Consider the following 23,024-nt stretch of genomic DNA (forward strand, 5'->3'; position numbering starts at 1 on the left):
ATTTCTCTTTTTCTTTGTGTGTTCACAAGATACATTTTGAGCACCAAATGTGGAAAATCTCACCAAAGTGGATTTTTTGAGCAATTTTCATTCAGATATAGTCTTCATATGACAAACACCCATTTGAAATTAATCTAGCATGGAGAATGGGCCTTTGCTTTCTAATTTGCTTTTGTTTTTCTAAAAGCATTTCAAAATCATGATTAAAAAAAAATACAGACAGAAAACCTGTGCTTGTGGCTCAGTGGTAAACATTCTAGCAATTTACCACTGTCCTGCTAGCATGATCATCAGCTTTTAAGGCAATTAGGCTGTGTAAAAATAATCAACATAAAAGAAAAGAGCTAAATTCACAGCAGTTGGTCTTCAAAAGCATGTCACTTTTGCATGACACAAATGATGTGGGCTTAATGTGATGTGCCTAATGAGAAAAATTCTACCTCCTTGAATTTGGAGACAAAAATTATTTTGAATAAAAAAAAATTATTTTGATACATCACTTGGGACTGCTATAAATTTTTTAGTGATAAAACCACATCAGTTTATAGGAACTGAATATTATTCTGGGGATAAGTACTTAATACAAACATTAATCTTGGCAATGCCCACCTGTTTAAATAGGTCTCTAGGAATGTTCAAGTCAGTTGCTCCACAAAAATTTCTTGGTGACCTGCTACATTCCTGGCCCAAAGCCCACTACAAGTCAATAAAGGTCAATGAGTCATGGTTAGTGATATATATCTGTAAATTTATTACACTTTTAAATTTATTTTTCTTCTGCCCAACTACTGAGACCTTGGAATAATTAAACTAAATAAAAAGCAGAGGTCCAAGAGAAATTTAGCATATGCTCCCTCTCTTTTATAATTTCTGCTTGCTTGGTTTTCCAAGGACTCTGTGCTAACACAATGTATGGGAGTGTATATAAAAGAAGCACATTGCTTTTCTCTGAATAACAGCATAAAGAAAGATTCCTGGAGATGTAGTTAGGAAAATCAAATGTTGGTAGAGAAGCACAGGTTTTGCAAGTTGGGGGAAATCAGAGTAAGTTATTTCTAAAGCTTTCTCTCACTCTTACAAACTAAGATTTCTCTTCATCTGGAGAGTTGGAGAAACCAATAAAGGCACATATGTCTAATTTTAATAATCAGAAAATGAAACCATCAGGTACATTGTCTAAAGTTAACTGGAGCTGAAAGACAAATCTCTGCATAGTCTGATTCCCATTTTTGTTTTACCCTGAGAACATATGTTTAATTCATTGAATTCTTAATTATAAATTAAAAGGTACTATTTCTCTACAGATCTAAACATTTGAGGGTTTCTGTGTAATTGTCATCTTAGCAAAAAATACTGTCCTTTTCCCAAATGCTTTTTTTTTTTTTCTTTTCCCAAATTCTTAATCTCTATATTGTTTATCTGTCTACCTAGGTGGATATATGATAGATAGGCAGATAAGATAAGCCATTTGTATTAATTAATTACCAAGCCATTACAGAATCTAGTGGCTTGATAGCAATCATTTATTATTTGTCAGGAGTGGCCTGGACGGTTTTGAGGATTAAGACCTAGGCTCAGCAGTGCTCACTCATGAGTGTGTGATCTGGTGTGAGTCATCTAGGTGGTTTGGTGATCTTAGCTGGAATTTCTCACATGTCTGGACCTTGGCCATACTGAGACAACTCAGCTTTGTTCCACATGTTTCTCATCCTCTAGCTTGCTGCCACAGGCATGTGCTCACAGGGAAGGCAGGGAACCATGAGTGAGAGTAGAAATGTGCAAAGCTTTTTCAAGCCTTTTCTTGCCGTATGCTTGCTAATGTCCAAAAGCAAGTCACATCACCAAGCCTAAGGTCAGTGTGTAAAGACATTACCAAAGTGGTGGGTAGAGGAGAGAGTAAGAAAATTATCTGTGAACCTCAGTGGAGAAACTCAGCCTGAAAGAATTCCTATAGAGAGCAAGATAGACAAACAAATACCCCCAAACAAGGAGTTTTGCTTAGTTATTCCCTTAGGCCAGAAGGCTCCTGTTTGGTTTCTCTCATTCATTCAGTCTCAATTTAAATGTCCTTTCTTGAAAACATCTTGACTCATCATTATATGTAACTAGACATTCTTCCTACCTTATAGTTTTCTGTCACAGCATCCCTTCACACTTATCACTAGCTACCAGTAATTAAATAATAATAATAATAATAATAATAATAATAATAATATTTACTTTTCCACTTTATATCCTACCACTGACTTCTGTCTCCCTCACTACAATTTCAATTCCAGTGAGGCTGGGCTGGCTTTACCAGCTCATAAGAACCAACTGTTACATTCCCAGGAATTCTGTGAACCAGTTGACATCATGTTGGTCACTTGAAATCAACCATAGCAGTAATATTTACTCCATAGAAATTGGCATAGCCCACAAAACAGATCTTTGTTGTGGGGAGAGGAGCATAAGCACTGGTCATGCTTCCCATGAAAGCAGTAGCTTGTCTGTCTCTTTCCTCATTTCTTCAGCATATAACGTATAACCTTTCCATATTAGCACTTAATAAATATTTGTTAAACAAGAGAATGAATTGACTATTAATAGACAAGTAAGTGAATAAAGGAATGAATGCCACATAGCCAAATGGCAGAAAATGGATCTAGATCACAAGCTTTCAGATTCTTCATCTTCAGAGGGCTCTGATAATCCTGCAACACTGAAAATCTCCACCTATCTGACACTAAAGTGGGGTTCAATTTGCCCCAGTGCAGCCTTCCATGTCTGTAATTATAACCTCATTTTCCCCAGAACTTGGCCTTAAATATCTGGGTAATATAAGTTGTATTCACTTAACTACCTGCAACTACCCTCCTGCCCCCTCTAATGCCATAATATATGATGATGTATGTTCTGCTCGCTCTGCCCTATAGCCTAGGTAACTTCTGGATTCCTTATCATTTACTCTCATCCTCTGGGGACTATTTAAGTTCACATTTCTACAGGAGACTCAAGACCTAACAATCTCCTAAATACATCTTGAATTCTTTCATCCTTTCAAACTCCCCTGCCACCACCATCACCACCCCTCCCCCTGCCACTGATCTCACCTCATACACTACCGATCCCTTCCATCCACTCACTACTTTGGAGCCAGACTGATCACACACTCCTAACTGCTACCCTGACTCCCGCTCAACCCCACCCCACTTATATTTCTTTAGATTTCTTATACTTCCTCTTGCTCTTAGGATAAAGTCAGCTCTAAGATGGCCAGCAAAGCCTGCATCTCTTGACTGCCACCTAGCTAGTTTGTAGATCTTTTTTTTTTTTTAAGATTTTATTTATTTATTCATGAGACACACACACACACACACAGAGAGAGAGAGAGAAGCAGGGACACAGGCAGAGGGAGAAGCAGGCTTCATGCAGGGAGCCTGATGTGGGACTCGATCTGGGGACTCCAGGATCACGCCCTGGGCCGAAGGCATGCACTAAACCGCTGAGCCACCCAAGGATCCCTAGTTTGTAGATCTTGAACTGGGCTCATTTTGTTCTAGTCCTTGGAGCCTTCTTTTAGGCTCATATCTTGTCACTCTCTCTCCCCTCAGAGGCTTTTTGTTCATGCTATTCTCTCTTTGTTTAATCCTTTTCCACTTTGGTCCAGATTTTCCTTCTGCAATCTGGATCCTTTAGTTTACCTGCTTACTGCTTCTGGGGGAGCTTCTGGCATCTAAAAAATCATCAGATGTCTTCCTGCTCCTCTAGTCCTAACTGTGGCTAATTATGTATGACTCCCTCTGCTTACCACTTCCACCCCCCAGTTTGGTTAGTGGAACTGTGAGTGACTCTCTTTGTCTCCTAGGCCAGAAATCTGTCAGTCATTTTAGAGCCTTCCGTCACCATCTCTTCTCAAAGCTAATCAGTTATTAAGAGCTGTCCGTTTTAATCCTTGAAAAGCTCTTTAATAGAGCTCTTCCACCACCACTGTTACTGTCTTCGTTCTGGTTCTTATCTCTCACCTTGACTACTGCAATATCCTCCTAACACGACCTCCCTCTCCCTCAACTTAAACTTCATCCAGTCCATGCCCTACTCAGCAGAGAAAGTGATCTTCTATTGTGCATCTGGTCACCGTATTCCCCTCTACATTCTTTTAATGATATTTGATTGTTGCAGTCATTTTAAAACTCTGTTGTATTTTGTCAGTTATAGGGAGGCAGACTTTTCATTTTTGGTAGTTTCTGAAGAAAGTGGTAAATAATAGGAATTAATCATCTTTTAAATGTTTGGGAGAAAATACTTATAAAATTGGTTAGACATTTAGACATGGATTGTTTTTGAAATCTTTGACAATCAATTCAATTTCTTTAAACCGTATTGGTTCATTTAGTTTCTGTCTACATTGATTATATTTGCAGTTGCTCTTCTAAAAATTTGTTTATTCCACCTAGTATTCAAATTAATAGACATAGAGTAGTTCATAATATTCTTTTTTATTTTAAATTTATTTTGCATTTTTGGTCTTTCTCCTTTATGGTATGGATTTGTTTTTTGCAAATTCTCCCCCTTCAGTCCGTCTTGCCAGGAATCTATCTTTTTTTTTTTTTTTTAAGATTTTATTTATTCATGAGAGACAAGGAGAGACAGGTAGAGACACAGGCAGACGGAGAAGCAGGCTCTCTGCAGGGAGCCGGATGTGGTACTCAATCCTCAGACCCAGGATCACTCCCTGAGCCAGGCAGACACTCAACCTCTGAGCCACCCAGGTGTACTGGAATCTATCTTTCTTATGAAGCTTTTCAAAGAGCTAGATTTTGGTTTCACTTAATTATTGCCATTTGCTATTATCTCTATGTTCACAATTTCATAGGTTTCTGCCATTATTTTAATATTTCCTTTATCTTTGTTTTATTAGATTTGCTCTCCTTTTTTTTAAATATTCTTTATTTGCATGCTTAGCTAATTTTTTTTTTACCCTTTTTGTTTCTTGATGTATATATTAAAGCCATACATTTTCTTCCAGGTACTGCTTTTATATCCCTTAGAATTGATGTGTGGTATAAAAGAGAAAACTCTATTTCTCTCTTTACCACACACACTTTCTGACACCAAATGTGTGGCTTTTTTTCCCGCATACCAATCAATTCTCCAAGACTACCTGAGTATTCTATGATTTAATTCAATTCTGACACTACTTGGAGACAGCATTGGATGCACCAAGAGTGTCCTACCCTCTCCCTGCTACGTTGGATGCCAGTCACAGGTCTAGATCTCCCGTGCTTCTGACTGACTGGCTATAAATTCATCTTTCCTATAACACCCCTCTCGTGTTTGATTTTTCGCTTGAAGAGCTTACATAACTCAAAACTTTACTTGCTATTAACCATTTGTTATAAAAGCATACATCTCAGGAAGAGCCAAATGGAAGTGATACATGGGGGAAGGCATGGAGAAAGAGCTGTAGAACTTCCATACCCTTCCTCAGGGCTCCACTCCCAGCACTTCCACATGTTTATCAACCTGGAATGTCTCTAAATTCCTTCTTTGGGATTTTTGTAGAGGCTTCGTTACATAGCCATGATTGATTAGATCACTGGTCTTTGGCGATTAGGTCACCTCCAGTCCCAAGTAGGGCTGAAAGTTCCAATCCTCTAATCATGTGGCCAGTTCCCTTGGCAACTGGCCCCCATCCTGAGGTTATCCTGGAGCCCCCAGTCACTCGTAACCTCATTAGATGCTTGTGACTCTGGAGATTCCAAGTGTTTTAAGGAAACAGAGTCAGAGGCCAAATATATAGTTCTTATTATGTCACAGGTGTTTCATTTCCATCTGTTTATAAATGCTTTTTAATTCAATTGTATTACAGAGTAGGGAGGTGGGAGTTTATGACCTGACCTCTTAAATCCCTGAATAATGTCAAAGAAGGAATTCCTCTTGAGGCAAATTCCATGAGAACAAAGCAAAAAGATCATAAGAAATAAGAAAATCCAAAATACCAACTTCTTTCATGTGTTTAAATGTAAATCATGCCTACTCTCAATCCTCATCCCTAGACAAGAGAAGAAAAGAACCTTTGAATGAAGGACGACATTTCAGTGATTCTAATTCATTTAAACATGAACTAGACTGTTTTCTGGGAATATCATCTTGTTCTGGGTACAAATCAGAGGCAAAATTTTGTGAGACTTCTTTTACATTTGTTGTAGTTAAATAAGAGAATTAAAACCTATTTTATCAAATGATATCATTATCTATTTATCTTGATTACAGTAACCTTATCTAGTTTCATCTTATAAATGTCACATTGTTTTCCTTGCAATTAAAAAAATTAAATTATGTGCTGGTTGTCAGATCAATTTGTTTTCAGCAGTTTAGCTATTCTTTTAAATTTAATACATAGAGATAGTTTGATCATGATATCTAATGAAATTTAAGAAATTCTTTCTAATTTGTAATACCTGAGTCTTATTTCATTATTCTCAAAAACAGACCACCAGGATATAACACACACACATGCACCCATACACATAAACATGAATTTCAAAGAAATATATGCTATCATACTCCTTGCTTCACAAATAATTTATAGTTTAGCTAATGTTAAATAATTACAAATTAAGAAATGAGAAGCAGGCTATAGACTTATCTTGTTTTTATAATTTACCACAAAATTAATACATTTTGTATCATGGTTTCAGTAATACGCCTTACCTGATGCATTGTGTAAGATGGTTATTTTGAAATGCATCATAACATATCTATTTGTATGGAAAAATAATGTCATACTTTTTATTCTTACATATAAGATGGGTTTGGCTGATGAATTTAAAAATGAAGCTTGGCTTTGTCAATGAGGTTACACAGGGAACTTTTTCATGATTTGATCTGTAACTCTGAGATTTTGATAAAAAGGAAAAATGTATGTAAGGCATATAATACATTAAGACATTTTATAAAATATTTCATTCAAAAATATATATAGAAATTAGCAATATTTTGATTTCCCAAAACTTTTAAAAATATATCTCTAGTTGAAAGAGTAATAAGCTTAGTTAATAGGATCAAGACAGTGTGGTACTGGCACAAAAACAGACACATAGATCAATGGAACAGAATAGAGAACCCAAAAGTGGACCCTGAACTTTATGGTCAACTAATATTCGATAAAGGAGGAAAGACTATGCATTGGAAGAAAGACAGTCTCTTCAATAAATGGTGCTGGGAAAATTGGACATCCACATGCAGAAGAATGAAACTAGACCACTCTCTTGCACCATACACAAAGATAAACTCAAAATGGATGAAAGATCTAAATGTGAGACAAGATTCCATCAAAATCCTAGAGGAGAACACAGGCAACACCCTTTTTGAACTTGGCCACAGTAACTTCTTGCAAGATACATCCACGAAGGCAAAAGGATTTGATTATTCTTGGTAAAGCCTTTTTGCTATTCCTCCCAAAAATTGAGATACTAAACAATGCTAGTGATTGGGATAGAAATCCTTTTGCAAGGGGATTTCAGTCATGGACTTTCAGCAAAATTAAATGAGGGGTTTGTCTGGTTCATGGCTAATAGCTGATAATTAAAAGATTTTTTATGATAGATCATAATGTGACCTTGTCATGTATTTGGAAAGTTCAAATAACTGAACACAATTGCCATAACAAAATTCCTTTCAATCCTGTGTACTTATCTATGAGAACAAGCTTTCACAGTGTTCATATTTATAAAAAAAGAATAGAAAGAGAAACCATGATTAGATACATGTCCTTTGAGCAATGAAAAAATATTTGTTTTCTTCATAAATAACCACAAATATATAAATTGAGAAAAAGTCACTTTCATCTCATTAAAGAGATGCACTTAGAAAAACTTTGTTTTTATGTTTAATGCTTACTTACTAAAATTTATTATAGGTGATGCTTTTATCAATAACCAATAATTGCAATGTTATTTGAGACATTTTAAAACATATTAACCTTTATAGTCATTGGGAACAGAAAAGAATTTCAACTTATTATACATATTTTTAGTGCTTAGAAAAATATAGAAAGATAAATAAAAATTTTCAAATATAAACAAATTACCTTTGGATAAAATCATGCAGGCAGACCATAATAAAAATTTGATTTCAAGTAATAAAAGAAATAATGTAAATTTTCTATCACTGGAGAATTTCTTCTTTTTAATGGATGATGCTAAATTTTAAATTGCCATTTGTATTTAGATTCCTTTCAATAGTTTAAAATATGAAGTAATAGTATTATTATCTCATTGGACTTAAAGTTTGAGAGGGGATCTTTTATTTTTCACAATTAGCTTTGGAATATGGCAACAAAACACTTCAAGACCATTGTGCTGGGATGTCACTTGTAGAGAAACAGTCTCATGTGTTGGCAGCACCAGGTCATATGGCATCTCAGTCACAATAGAGTAGAGATGTTTTGAAACTGGGCCATGGTAAAAGTCCAAGGAAACATCTCAGAATAAACATTTGTCATAGTAGCTGCCAGCACACCTAAACTCTCATCTCAATTTTCAACGTTCTTCTAATGAAACTCCAAGTTCCTGAAATTCATGCCTTCTGCTATCAAAGAAAATTATGCAAAACTTTGCCTTTTTGGTATCCTGGTATTTATTCTTTAACAAGCCTGCTTGAAGTTCACCCGATGTTCTAGGGAAGTGCATCCAATTGAACATTCTGTGATGAAGGAAGTGTTCTATATCTGAGTTGTTTAATACGTAGCCAGTAGCCCCATGTGTCTATTGTATATTTGAAATATATGCAACTAAGGAACCTAATTTTTGGGATGCCTGGGTGGCTCAGTGGTTGAGCGTCTTGCCTTGGGTTCAGATCGTGATCCCGGGATCCTGGGATCCTTCCCCACAGGAAGCCTGCTTCTCTCTCTGCTCATGTCTCTGCCTCTCTCTCTGTCTCTCATGAATAAATAAAAAAATCTTTCTTTTTAAAAAAAGGAACCTAATTTTTAACTTTGTGTAAGTTTAAATAATTTCATTTCAAATTAAAGAGCCACATGTGACTTGGCCACCATCTTGGACATAGCAACTTTGGCATAACGTACCTTTGTTTGATTTACTATTTACCAATGATTAGGGCCGAGACTCTCCAAAGTTAAATGTTAACTTCTAAAAGACTGATAAGTGGTAAGTGATTTCTTTCCTGTCCCATAAAACAGCTTTATTGCCCTGTAGCACATTAACCAGTTTTGTATTTAATTAACAATCTCATTTCAACACTTTTTTCTCTTACTGACAGTACGTGCTTCAGCATTTTGAACTCTCCTTTGAACCAGCTTTACCATCCTGTTAGTACTGCCATTAATGAGTTTCTGCTATTAATTGACATATATTCCCTATATATATTTGTGAGAATGTAGTGCTTTTGAAGTTCTTGAAAATTATATTCTTATGTTGCTTCCCATCTGACTTCATTTACTATTTGAGTTCATCTATCCTTAGATTTTGTTCCTGGATTTGATCCAGAAGTACCCACCAATTAGTTAGCTCTGTCTCCAAACCCAATTCTTATTTGTATTTGTTAGAGGAAAGAATATGAATGTCAGACAGACTGGCATAAGATCCCAGCTCTGCTACTTGTATCACTACATAAGCTAGACAAAACTATTATGATAAAAATAATAAGAATTACCTAATAAGGTTGCTGTGAGAAACAAATGAGCCATCATAGTAATAAGCTCAGTATAGTGCTGAGCAATAGTCAGGGTTCAATTAAAACTAATAGCTTCACTTGGTTTGGTGTCTAGTCCTACTTTTTCTATATTTGTTGGCATTTACCCCTGCAAGATCCTGCACTCTGGAGATTTTTGCTGTCTGACATTCACTGAAGTCATTGTTGTGGGTTTAGTTTTGTCCCCTATCCCTACCAAATTCTTATGTTAAAGTCATACCCCCTACCCCCATACTTCCAAATGTGACTGTATTGGGAGACAGGGTCTTTAAAAAGGTAATTAAGTTAAAATGAGGCCATGAGGGTGGGCCCTAATTCAACATGAGTGGTCTTATAAGAAGAGATTAGTGCATAGATATGTACAGAGAGGGAAGACCACAGGAAGACCTAGGGAGAAGACAGTCATCTACAAGCCAAGGAAAGGCCTCAGAAGAAACCAGTCCTATTGACACCTTGATCTTGGACTTCCAGCTTTCAGAACTATGAGAAGGTAAATTTCTGTTACTTAAGCCACCCAGTCTGTGATAATTTAGTACAGCTGCCCTAGCAAACAAATACAACCATTTAAAAATTAAACATCTATTATCTCAATTAAAGTACAGAAGCCCCATAAGAAGAAAATTACTTGGGATCCCTGGGTGGCTCGGCAGTTTAGTAGTTGCCTTCAGCCCAGGGCATGATCCCGGAATCCCTGGATTGAGTCCCACATCAGGCTCCCTGTGTGGAGCCTGCTTCTCCCTCTGCCTGTGTCTCTGCCTCTCTCTCTCTCTCTCTCTCTCTGTGTGTGTGTGTGTCTCTCATGAATAAATAAATAAAATCTTTTAAAAAAAAAAGAAGAAAATTACTTTAATCTTTAGATACATGATACATGATAAACATGATAAACACTTTAGCATGAATTAAAGCCAAACGTTGGGGTGAGAAATTGGGGACACAAAACCGGGGACTTTGATATCTAAAGAGTTAATGAGGAACTACCATTTGATTAGGGGAAGAGTCAAAGAGAGGGAGAAGGGATGTGAACACCAAGTATATACATTTGTAATAAATATGGGCTGGCCCAGCATATCAACTCAACTGATGGATTTTTATAGGAAACTATTACATGAGTTAACTATGGCTAAGTACAACTCTCCAAAATTTGGTAGCTTAAAACAATAGCTCTTTATTATTTCTACTGCGTCCACAGATTAGCTAGTTGGTTCTGATAATCTGGGTTAGGTTCTTCATGACAACCTGATCTACTGTTTGATTAGTGTGAGGCCAACTGATCTAGAATGGCTTTGACCTAGAAAATTCAACCCTCTTTCTTATGGTCTCTCATCTTTTGGCAAGTTAGCTCAGGCTTGCTCTCCTGGTGGTAGCCAGGATCTAAGAGTAAATGGAATAAAAGCAAAGCCTCTTGAGGCCCATGCTCAGAACTGGTACAATATTATTTTTGCCTCATTGTATTGGTCAAAGTCAACCCCAGGGCCAGCCCAGAGTCATTAGGTGGAGAAATCTCTTGGTAGGAGGAATGGCAAAGTTGCCTTAGAAAGGAAGTGGATTTAGGAAGGGACAGAGAATTTGAACCATTTCTATACAGTAGTCCCTTTTATACACACAGTTTTGTTTTGTTTTTCAGTTTCAGTCACCCATGGTCAACCATGAGCCAGAAGCAGACGATCCTCTTGTCAATGGTATAATGCTTTCACAATGTCAGCATCATTTGCCTTATTTCAATTCATCACATAGGCATTTTATTGTCAAATATCACAAAAAGAGGGTGAGTACAGTATAATAAGATATTTTGAAAGAGAGCCACATTCACATAACGTTTATTATAGTATATTGTTATGATTGTTCTATTTTATTAGTTTTGCTGTTAATCTCTTACTGTCTCAAATTTATAAATTAAACTATATCATAGGTATATATGTATAGGAAGAAACAGCCTGCATAGGGTTCAGTACTATCCATGGTTTCAGGCATCCACCAGGGGTCTTAGGATGTATCTCTCTATAATATGCTAAACTGTAAGCCCAGTATATATTCTATCTTGATGTTTCTGGAACTTTTGCACTTAACCTTTTGCATCAGTGCCTTCTCAGGATATCTTTATATATCGTCAGAGCAAAATGTGCATCAAAAGATGTAGAATGTGGAAAATTAACAATTACATGGGTTGAATTCTCATTCTTTTTGGTGTTCACCTAACACAAATAGTTATTTTAAGTAGAAAATAATCACAAGAGGCAGTTTCTGCTCTCAGGGCTCCTATGATATTAATAAATGGACCATTCAGATATCCAAATGTACTGTGCCTCCAGGGAATCTATTTGCGCATGGCTCCCTCCTACATGCTGCGCAGTGCACTGTCTCCCATCACTCTCCCTCCTTCCTCTTCCCTCAGAGGTGGCCTCCTTTTTCCAGGACACTAAGTGTTCCCTTTGAACAGCACTCACGTCTTGTCTGAGACTTTGCACCTTCTGTTACTTAACAATGATCAAAGTGTTATATGAGGTGATCAGCAATTATAGAATAAAAGGTACACATTTTCAAAATCAAAAATATTCAAAATTCATACCACTGCTTTCAAGTGATATAACTTTATGCCTACAACAAATAAGAAACTCAGCCAAAAACACTAACAGCCTTATTCAGAAAGCTCAGTAAAATGGATAGATACATAATAAACATATACAAAATGTATGTGGTGTGTGTATATTCATTCCACTTCTGGTTGGACACTCCTCTCCATCAAATTTTCATAGACATTAGAAACAATTATTTATCAATGTATTCAATACTATTTTGTAGTCAATGGTTATATTCATTATTTAATTTTGGCCTCTTAATGCATCCCAGACTATGAAAATTTAGTTAGCGTCCTGTTACATATACGTGAGGTCTTGTCAATATTTCTAATATGATCTTAGGATTGATGGTTCACATACACATATTCATGACTATTATGATTTCAGTATAAAACAACATTGTTTCATTCTATAATTTTTACTGTTAATTCTACTTTCCAGATATTAAAATTGCATTGTTAGCTTTTGTCAATATATATTTATCCACCTATTTGCATTCACTAACACAAGGATACAACACTGCTATCCTTAGTAAATACCTTAATTCTGGATTAAAGGGGAAAAATCACCTCCTCAATAGATAATTACATTTTGATAAAATATAGTACCCATTCCCTCCACCCATGTCTCTTTGTCTCCCTCTTCTCTCTCTCTCTCTCTCTCTCACACACACACCTACACAACTATTAGCCAACAGAAGTAGTGGAATCTGTTCTAACTTGATAAAAGGTGCTTCCAGAAATACGTAATAATCATTACATGCTAGCTTTAAAATGTACTCAGTAGAATAAATTCTTACAGTCTTACATTTGTAAACCTATAGTTTTATAAAGTTTTATCGAGCTTTCCAGTTATCTCACAACTTATGATAGAGGAGTGGCACCCTGATTGTAGTCCTAAAGGGAGGGCGGGATTGCATCCCAAAAGGAGCTCAAAGCATGATGTCACTGGCTGGAATCCCTTTGGATTCATCTCATTATCCTTTCAATTAGGAAGCTTCTTGGTGAAACCCAGGTGGCTTCCACTCTCATGCAAAGAGACAGGACAGGCTAGTCAGGTCTGAAGACTTGTAAAAATTCTTTTGCTAAGGCCAGAGAGGACTCACTTCTGCCCCTGGATCCCTACCTCACTATCTTTGCCTAGGTCTCCCAACCTCTCCCCAAGTCTTCCCCATCTCCAACCTTCCTCCCAGCCTTGATTCCAGGCCCTCCAAATTAGTTGCTCCTGTGTTGCAGTTCTAATTGCCAGGGTAGTTACTAAGTTAGAATGGAATCAGGCATTTCTGGGCTGAAACAATGTTCCACTGAGAAATTCAGCATGTAACATGTGAGGATAAAGTCCTACAGGATTTCACCCACTCTGATTATAGTTTAAAAATTTAAAAACAGGAAATTGCATGTGTGTTTCAAGCTAGGAGAGTTTTGATGGTAGGTAATTTCTAAATGATTTAATCCAACTAAAGATGCAATACAAGAGAAAGAAGGAGAGGGGGAGAGAGAGGAAGAGGAATTATGAGACTACATGCCAATGTTATTAATAGGTAAAGATCGTTCTCATAGAGGAAATGAAGCTTTGATACTTTAGGGGAAGAAAAATAGGATTTAGGTAAGAATGAGGACAGAATTGAACATTTCTCAATGGATACCCTATTGAAAAAGCCCAGAGTTGAAACTAGGAAGGAAATAAACGAACTTGTTAAAAACTTAAGATGAGGTCCATGAGACCAAGCCCAAGGAGCCATACAGGAAATCAGAGGATGACCTAGGATGTCCTGGCACTAATCCTCTTCACTGGAGCAAAGATTTGCACTTGCTGTTGATAAAGCTGTAGAGCAGGAGTCTGCAAAATGTCCCTGTACAGACCCAGGTTGTAAATATTTTTGGCTTTGCAGGCCACATGGTCTCTGTTACAACTACTCACTCTTTCCTTGCAGCATGAAAGCAGTCATAGATAATACATAAACAAGTGTGCATAACTGCATCCTAGGATAACTTTATTTATAAAAATGAGTGGTGGACCAGATTTGACCCATGGACCGTAGTTTGCCCACTCCTGCTTTAGAAGAAAATTCTTTAAATAATTTTTTTTTAAATTTTTATTTATTTATGATAGTCACACACAGATAGAGAGAGAGAGGCAGAGACACAGGCAGAGGGAGAAGCAGGCTTCATGCACCGGGAGCCTGACGTGGGACTCGATCCCGGGTCTCCAGGATCGCGCCCTGGGCCAAAGGCAGGCGCCAAACCGCTGCGCCACCCAGGGATCCCATGGGGGGAGGTAGTTAAAAATCAGGATATGAAATAAAAGTTTCCCTGAGGAAGAGAGCACATTTTCTGACTGAACACTAGAAAGTGTCCTTGTTTTGGGAAACTTAGTAAATATAAAACATAAAAGCAAACTCATGAAGGAAACAAAAGTAAACAGAACAAGGCACTGGAAATATCCAACAAATACTTTCAAGGGATCTAATAAAAATTTCAAAGGGAAAAAAACCTTAATGGAGCAAAATTCAGCAAAGAGAAGAGGAAGTCTGTCTTCTGGCAGGTTCAAGAGAAAGAAAAAAATCAAGACCTAAGGAGAGCACAGTTATGCCAGAAAGCAGAAAATCCGAATGAAACTTCGCTGAGAGAACCAATCAAATTAGTTTGCTACAAAATTCAGAAAGACCTCGAGAAAACTCTTGTTTACAAAAAAAAAACGAATTTGAGGTTTTGAATAATTGCACTGGGCAGCTGAAATAATGGGTAAATCACCAGAGTGAGAAGATAAAATAAATCAGAGATGACAGATGATATATATCTCCTGGATATAATCTTTGTTAACAATGGCTGGAAAAGATTGAGGCCATTTCCTATCCAAACTGAGTGATGAGGTGTCAACCGGGCATGGGCTGGAAGAACAAATAAAGAACATGAGATTTGTTCACTGAGTTGAGGAAAGTTCTACTAGAAAATGAATGCAAAACCTTGCAGCACAGTGTAAGAATCCTGAAGACACAAAAAGAGATGGCTCTGTAAAATAAGCTGATTTACAAAGAGGAAAATGGGAAAAGAAAGAGCAAAAGCTATCAACTGCAGAGGAGATGAAAACGTACAGGCAGAGAATTCAAGAAATGGAGGAGGAATTACAGAAAACAGAAACAGACGTATGTAACTCACAATAAGAAAGCCATCACTGCTTAAGATCAAAAGTAGGGGGCACCTGGCTGCCTCAGTTGGTACAGTGTGTAACTCTTTATCTCAGGGTTGCGGGTTCAAGACCTACATTGGGTATGGAGCCTCCTTCAAAAAAAAAAAAACCCTAAATTAATACCAGTATATAAAAAGAAGAATGTTCCAAAAACCAGAGACTTTAAAACCAAATCTAGGAATACTTGGACTTGAAACAGCCCAAAAGAACTAAATTAGTGGGCAAACTATATTGTGCATCTGGATGGTTTATTGAAACAAAGATGGCTAGATCCCATCCCTGAGTTTCTGATTCAGTAGATCTGAGGGGAGGCCTGAAAATTTGCTCAAGCAAGTCCTCTGGTTATGGTGATGCCATTGGTCTGAGGACTATGATTTGAGAACCACTGCCCTCAGCAAATTCTGGTTGCATATTAGAATTACCTTGGCTCCTCATAGACCTATTCAATCAGAATCTCTGTGGGAAGGGAGGCGCTCAGGAATTGTTATTTTTTGAAGCATTTCAGATGATTCTAACACAATCAAGTTTGAGAACTACTGCAGTTACTCAAGGTGGTTCTTTTTGACCAGTTCATGGAAACTTGCAGGATATCACCTCTCATCCCTAGTGAGAGTGTTTTCACCTTTGCTGTCTTTCTTTTCTCTTAACAGAAGAGGTTTGTTCAGAAATCAACAAATCCTTTTTTTAACTGTTTGAGGAACCTCCACACAGTTTTCCAGAGTGGCTGCACCAGTTCACATTCCCACCAACAGTGTAAGAGGGTTCCCTTTTCTCCGCATCCTCTCCAACATTTGTTGTTTCCTGCCTTGTTAATTTTCCCCATTCTCACTGGTGTGAGGTGGTATCTCATTGTAGTTTTGATTTGTATTTCCCTGATGGCAAGTGATGCAGAGCATTTTCTCATATGCATGTTGGCCATGTCTATGTCTTCCTCTGTGAGAATGAAACGCCGGGACACCTGCACCCCGATGTTTCTAGCAGCAATGGCCACGATAGCCAAACTGTGGAAGGAGCCTCGGTGTCCAACGAAAGATGAATGGATAAAGAAGATGTGGTTTATGTATACAATGGAATATTACTCAGCTATTAGAAATGACAAATACCCACCATTTGCTTCAACGTGGATGGAACTGGAGGGTATTATGCTGAGTGAAGTAAGTCAGTCGGAGAAGGACAAACATTATATGTTCTCATTCATTTGGGGAATATAAATAATAGTGAAAGGGAAAATAAGGGAAGGGAGAAGAAATGTGTGGGAAATATCAGAAAGGGAGAACGTAAAAACTGCTAACTCTGGGAAACGAACTAGGGGTGGTAGAAGGGGAGGAGGGCGGGGGGTGGGAGTGAATGGGTGACGGGCACTGGGTGTTATTCTGTATGTTAGTAAATTGAACACCAATAAAAAAAAAAAAAGAAATCAACAAATCCAATGCAGGGGCCTCTAACAAGTCTTAGGGAGTAATCTGGTTTATCAGTGGAATAGTAACTACCTCTGTTTATGTTCTGATAAAGCTTCATTGAGAAACCCAAGGAGCCACTCTGATGATAGTTTGTGAGTATTATTCTGGTGCCAGAGGCTGCCATGTGGCCTTCTGCCTTCATCACTTCCAAACAGGAGAATGCTCACCACTCTTTGGTCTATCCAGACCTCTACCTGAAGCCTGGAGACTTCAGCTACTCTCATTCTTCCTTCCACCTCTAGCTTTTCCAGACCTCAGTAAATTACTTGGCTTTTACCCAGAATAAGAAACTTACCTTCTGACTCCGTGAGGATAGGATTGGGCATTCAAGTTTAAAAATGTTCAGACTCTCCTGGTTCATGAAAGAACATCTTATCTAGTCCCAGATCAATACCTCTTACTTTATCCCTGAACCAAATCCAAGCAGCTCTCTATCTCTAGCCTTTGCAAGATCTTTGTCAGCTTCAAGTGTATTAGTGCCTCTAAGATGTGCATGTACAGGGATCCCTGGGTGGCGCAGCGGTTTGGCGCCTGCCTTTGGCCCAGGGCATGATCCTGGAGACCCGGGATCGAATCCCACATCGGGCTCCCGGTGCATGGAGCCTGCTTCTCCCTCTGCCTGTGTCTCTGCCTCTCTCTCTCTCTCTGTGACTATCATTAATAAAAAAAAAAAAAGATGTGCATGTACACACACATACACACAGTGCAGAGGACAATTCTTAGACTTCTCTTAGGCTTTTGTGTAGGAAAATGAATGGACAATTTAAACATTTCACTTGATTCAAAATCCTATTTTTTTATTTTTATTGAGATAAAATTTATGGATAAAGAAATGCACAGTTTCTTCAGTGTAAATTTCAACAAGTTTTGACAAATGTAACATCACACAAATAGAATATTTGCATCACCTTAGAAAGCTCCTTTATGTCTCCTTTCAGTCAGTCCCATAAACAACCTCTGTCCTGAGTATTATGCCCATTCTTGAACTTCGTAGAAATAAAAGCCCATAGTAGGTCTTTGTTTGTGTCTATCTTTGTTTTGCTCAGTGTAATGACTGTGAGATTCATCCACACTGTTGTGTTTCACAAGTTTATTCTTTTGTGTTGCTGAGTAATATTTCATTATTTGAAAATAACATAATTATTTTATCCATTTCCATGTTGATAGACATTTGAGCTATTTTCAGATTTTGGCTATTTTCAATAAAGCTCTATGAAGATTCTTGCGCAAATATTTTTGTGGCTATATGTTTTTATTTCTCTTGGGTGCATTTTCTCCCAGAAGGGCAATTACTGTATCATAACCATAAGTGTCTAACTTTTCAAAAAAAAGTATTTATTTATTTATTTATTTATTTATTTATTTATTTATTTATGAGAGAGACAGAGAGAAAGAGAGAGTGTGTGTGTGTGTGTGTTCCATTTTCCTGGAACACCTAAGACTTGTGTGAACAGAGGGAGGGGCAGAAGGAGAGGGAGAGAAATCCTCAGACTCCAAGCTGAGCGTAGAGACTGACACAGTGCTCCATCCCAGGAACCTAAAACCACTACATGAGCTGAAATCAAAAGTCAGACATTTAACTGATTGAGCCACTTAGATGCCCTGTAAGTGCTTAGCTTTATAAAATACCTTTTTTTGAGAATAATTATAGCATTTTACTCTCTGAACAGTGATGTATGAGCATTCTAGTAGCTCTGTATCCTCATTAGCATACTAGTGGGCTATTTTTAACCATACTAGGGGGCTATTTTTGCAGATTTTTTTTCCAATATATACTGACTTGAAATTGTCCATTTTTGAGCCAAGTTATTTAATTCTGAGGTTTGTAATGCTTTTAAAGTTTACTATGGGTGGAAATCATCTTTTGAATTTCAGTCTCCTATAAATCTGATTGGACTAGTTTATTTTTAATTATTTAGATCATATAATTTTAAATAAGTTACAATGTTATGGAAATAAATACATTTGAAATAAAAGTTTTGAAATCATCTGAAAAGTAAATATGGGCTGGAAGAGAAATTTGGAATATGGAGTGTGGGTGGCCTTGTTTTAAGGTTAGAACTTAAGTAGCAAACAGAAGAAAAACTAAATAAGAGACGGTTATGATATTCTAGATCAGTGTTTAATAAACCACTATTCTGAAAATAACTTGCAGGTTTTCCATGAGCATTTAGCACACAATTCAAGTATAGGTTCTTCTGCATCAAAACAAAATGAAATATTCTTAAGTAGACTAATACTTAAATTGCTTCCATTTGATTTTGCAATATACTTTTTTGATTTTCTTTTATTATTGTACTTTTTTATTAAGTTTTTTGGAGTGATGTAAATTTAAAGACTTTTTTCATAGGTGTTTTGAAAAAAATAATTGCTAAAAATATTTGAGAAAAACTTGTATAAAAAAAGAAAAAAAAAGAGAAAAACTTGTATGTATAATCTACAGCAGTGATTCTCAAATTCAATGGGTACGAAAGCTTGGTAAAAATACAAAGCCCCAGGCCCCCTGTCCTCTTCAGGAAACTTGGTTCTTCAGGTGATTCTGAGACCCACCAAAGTTTAAGAACAATGGCTTTACAGCACTTTCTAGCACAAGGCAGGCCACATTGAAAGAAAAAAATAGGACTTAATTTTGGTGTAGTTGTCAGCAGCGACCAAAAGGTGGCTCACTGGATCACAACACTGGTTAGGAAACCAAGTTCATTTGCAAGGCATTTCCAGAGAAATCAGTAGTACGTGGAAATAAATACTACAGTTATATCTCTAGAATAATTCAAATGCCCTTCTTCTTTAATGTCTTTTAAGGTGTGAGGCTTCTAGACAAATTTATAGGAACTTCCATTCTTGCATCTGAAAATATTTAGACTTCATGTTAAGCTGCATTTCTGCTCAAGCAAGATTCAGCAAGATAAAATGATAAAATGATCAAGAAAAAGCTCCACCCATTATACTGCACTTGACTTCATCAAAAGGTCAGGAGGCGATTCATTCTGCTCTGGTTTCTTACTAGGGCAGATATCTTTAAAGGTTCAGGTTGGGAATTACTTCAAAGATAAAAAGTCTGCCTCTTAGGCCTAGTTTTAATTACTGCTGATCAATTGCTGTGATTCTGGCTGCAAAGCTGGCTTGCTTTGACTTTACTGGGAGGAAAAAACCATGCTGGGTGGAATTGTACAGAGTGTTCTTTCTGGGTGACAGCTAGTCAGGGATTACTAGTTCACTTAAATGTTCACAGTCAAGGTGACACATTCCAAAGCAGGCAGTGATTTCCCAGATCTGTGCTTATTGGTAGAGTTTAAATGCCCAACTCAACTTCTAATTGTTCCTTGTGCTCACAATTTTCAAATAACAGGTTCCAAATAAGCCCAAGGAATATACTTCATTTTTTTCACTAATCATTGGTAAACATTCATCAAATGCTGCTCTGTGCTGGATAATGAGTAAGATCTGAGAATTAAAACATTAAAGATACTGTTCAGACTTGGAGCCAGACACGTGGTTAACTTTCTATAGTTGTGTGATGCTCATACACCTGCAACTGATGCTTGAGTGCCTGCTGTTTTCAATGCTACACCCTTGTTGCCCAGAACAATGACCGGACCATGGCACCTACTTAATATTTTCTCAAATTAAAGCTAATATGTTGATTGAAGTTACCACAGCTACTAAGAGAGCCTGATGGACAGTTACTTAAGTCAATGGGGGAGAAAAATCTTTGGAGAACTTCCTTTGGGTTATTTCCTTTTTTGGGTATGCTTACCAGGAATCTGTACATTTGGGGTTTTATAGTTTTATAGTGTACATCTGGCATTACTTTGCTCACTTTCCCTCAGCACTCAGTTCTATGCCACAGGCAATTTTCCTGGAACACCTAAGACTTACCACTTGAGGGCTTTTCCCTTGAAGTATATCCAATTGCTGCCAAAAGTCACCCCTCAAAGCAGCCTTCAACAAGTGATTTCCAGGAATTGGTGGATAAACACCCCCGCTTCCTGGCTTTATAGATGAGATAACTGAAGTTTTATTTTTTAAAAAGATTTATTTCAGAGAGACAGAGGGCACATGCATACATGGGGGCATGCAGAGGGAGAGAAAGAGAATCTTAAGCAGACTCCCCTCTGAGTGTGGAGACACAACGTTTGATATCATGACCCTGAGATCATGACATGATCTGAAATCAAGAATAAAACGCTCACCTCACTGAGCCACCCAGGCATCCCATGAAGATTTTCTACACTGTCAGAGTTCCTCAGTGTGCTGGAGTCTTTCTAATTGCCCACAGCAGTAGCTGTCTTGATAACATACCTTTTACTGGATTCTTCCCATTCTCTGTCTCACTTTTCTTTCCCCTATAGCTTATTCCTGGCATCAACTCCCAAATAAAACACACTCAAGTCCTTATCTTAGGGTCTGCTTATGCGAGAACTCAATTCAAGGATAAATATGAGCTGTCCAGACGCAGATGAGTGACAGGTGGGGAGAAGTGTTGGTGACATGTGAACAAACATGGAAGCATGAGGAAATCTGACACTGAGGAGTTACAATGGATGGAACATAGGGTGCAAGGCCTAGAAATTATGAGAGTGGATCCTGTTTGCTAATTTTAAATATCTGTGTTTTACTTGGAAGGCAGTGGGGATCCACTAAAATATTTTCAAAAGGAGGGGATGGGAACATGTTATGGCCTAGCTGGGAGATACCAGGGTATCTGCAAGCATGAATGACGCTTCAGGAGTGAATGGAATAAGCCAGGACACGGGGGTACCACTTTTAAAAGTTGATAAAAATTAGGGCAGCCTGGGTGGCTCAGCCGTTTAGCACTGCCTTCAGCCCAGGGTGTGATCCTGGAGACAAGGGATCAAGTCCCACATCAGGCTCCCTGCATGGAGCCTGCTTCCCCCTCTGCCTGTGTCTCTGCCTCTCTCTCTCTCTCTTTTTGTCTCTTATGAGTAAATAAATAAAAAATCTTTTTAAAAACAGAAGTTGATAAAAATTAGAAAGTCCTCCACATCCAAATGCACATCAACATGCACATCAACTTTTGTTAAGTTCACAGACCCCCTTTGAAGCATAGCCATGGACTTCCTCAAGGTTTTCAGAAGAGTGGTGAAAGATATTGAGTGAGAAGACAAAAGGGTTAAGGAATTGAGGCCTTGAGAACAATAACATTAAATATAGACAGGAATAAAGAACGTAGAATAAGAAGTTGTCACTGGTTTGGGAAATAACTCAAAGCAGAGATGTATAGGGAAAAAACAAAAGATGCTCTTGCTCAAGCTACTTTTGACCAGCAGTAGATGACAGAGAGTATCACCCTCTAGTTCTTCCTATTGTTGTTGTTCACTCAAACAAGAAAAAGTGTTAATCATCAATCAGGAAATACTTCACAGCAGAAGATACAAATCAAAGGCTCCTACATGAAATTCAGCTAATAAATGTAGTGCATGGCTCTGACAGTGTTAATTGTTTGGCTTTCTTTCAGTTAGTCCTCAACATTTAAAAATAAAGAAATTTCAAGGTGCCTGGGTGGCTCAGTGGTTGAGCATCTGCCTTTGGCTCAGGTCATGATCCTGGGGTCCCTGGGATTGAGTCCCTCTGCCTGTGTCTCTGCCTCTCTGTGTCTCTCATGAATAAATAAAATCTTTGAAAAAAATAAAGAAATTTTTAGATTTTCTTGAAAAAAGTCAAAACATCTAGACTAGCATAGGTATATATGAAAATCCTGGTTGTCAGGCGTACAACACCAAAAGGGTCTCAAGGCGCTATTGTGCTTTGATCACGAAATTCAGAGGTCTATCCTCTCCTGATATGCCATTATTCACTCATGAGTTGGGTCAATTATTCAAGGAATAATATAATCATTCTTGTCTCTCAGGAGTGGAACAGGAAAGCTTGAGCACTAAAGGAAAATGAAAAGGGGATTGTGAGAGAATACTACAACACAAGGCAAGCAGGGAGATTTCCTGGATGAAAAAAAAAAAAAGAAAAGAAAAGAAAGGGGAATGTGGATGCTTTTAGATCACCACTGCCAGTCTGGTGTACTCATGGGCCAGCACTCTGGTATCCCAGCTTCCCTAACTATTGGTTGCTTATGGCTCACAGCTAC

General features: G+C 37.6%; 1 long non-coding RNA gene across 3 annotated transcripts in view; it reads left to right on the forward strand.

The window, feature by feature from the left end:
* LOC144297949 (uncharacterized) overlaps positions 1 to 23,024 on the forward strand; it is a 114,220-nt gene that overhangs the window by 61,612 nt on the left and 29,584 nt on the right. For all 3 annotated transcript variants that reach the window (XR_013364896.1, XR_013364898.1, XR_013364899.1), the window contains 2 exons: positions 11,321 to 11,461; positions 19,724 to 19,890. This is a non-coding gene — a long non-coding RNA (uncharacterized LOC144297949). The remainder of the gene's footprint in view (positions 1 to 11,320; positions 11,462 to 19,723; positions 19,891 to 23,024) is intronic.

The sequence above is a fragment of the Canis aureus genome, chromosome 26 (genome assembly GCF_053574225.1).
Source record: "Canis aureus isolate CA01 chromosome 26, VMU_Caureus_v.1.0, whole genome shotgun sequence".
Classification (NCBI taxonomy): Eukaryota; Metazoa; Chordata; class Mammalia; order Carnivora; family Canidae; genus Canis; species Canis aureus.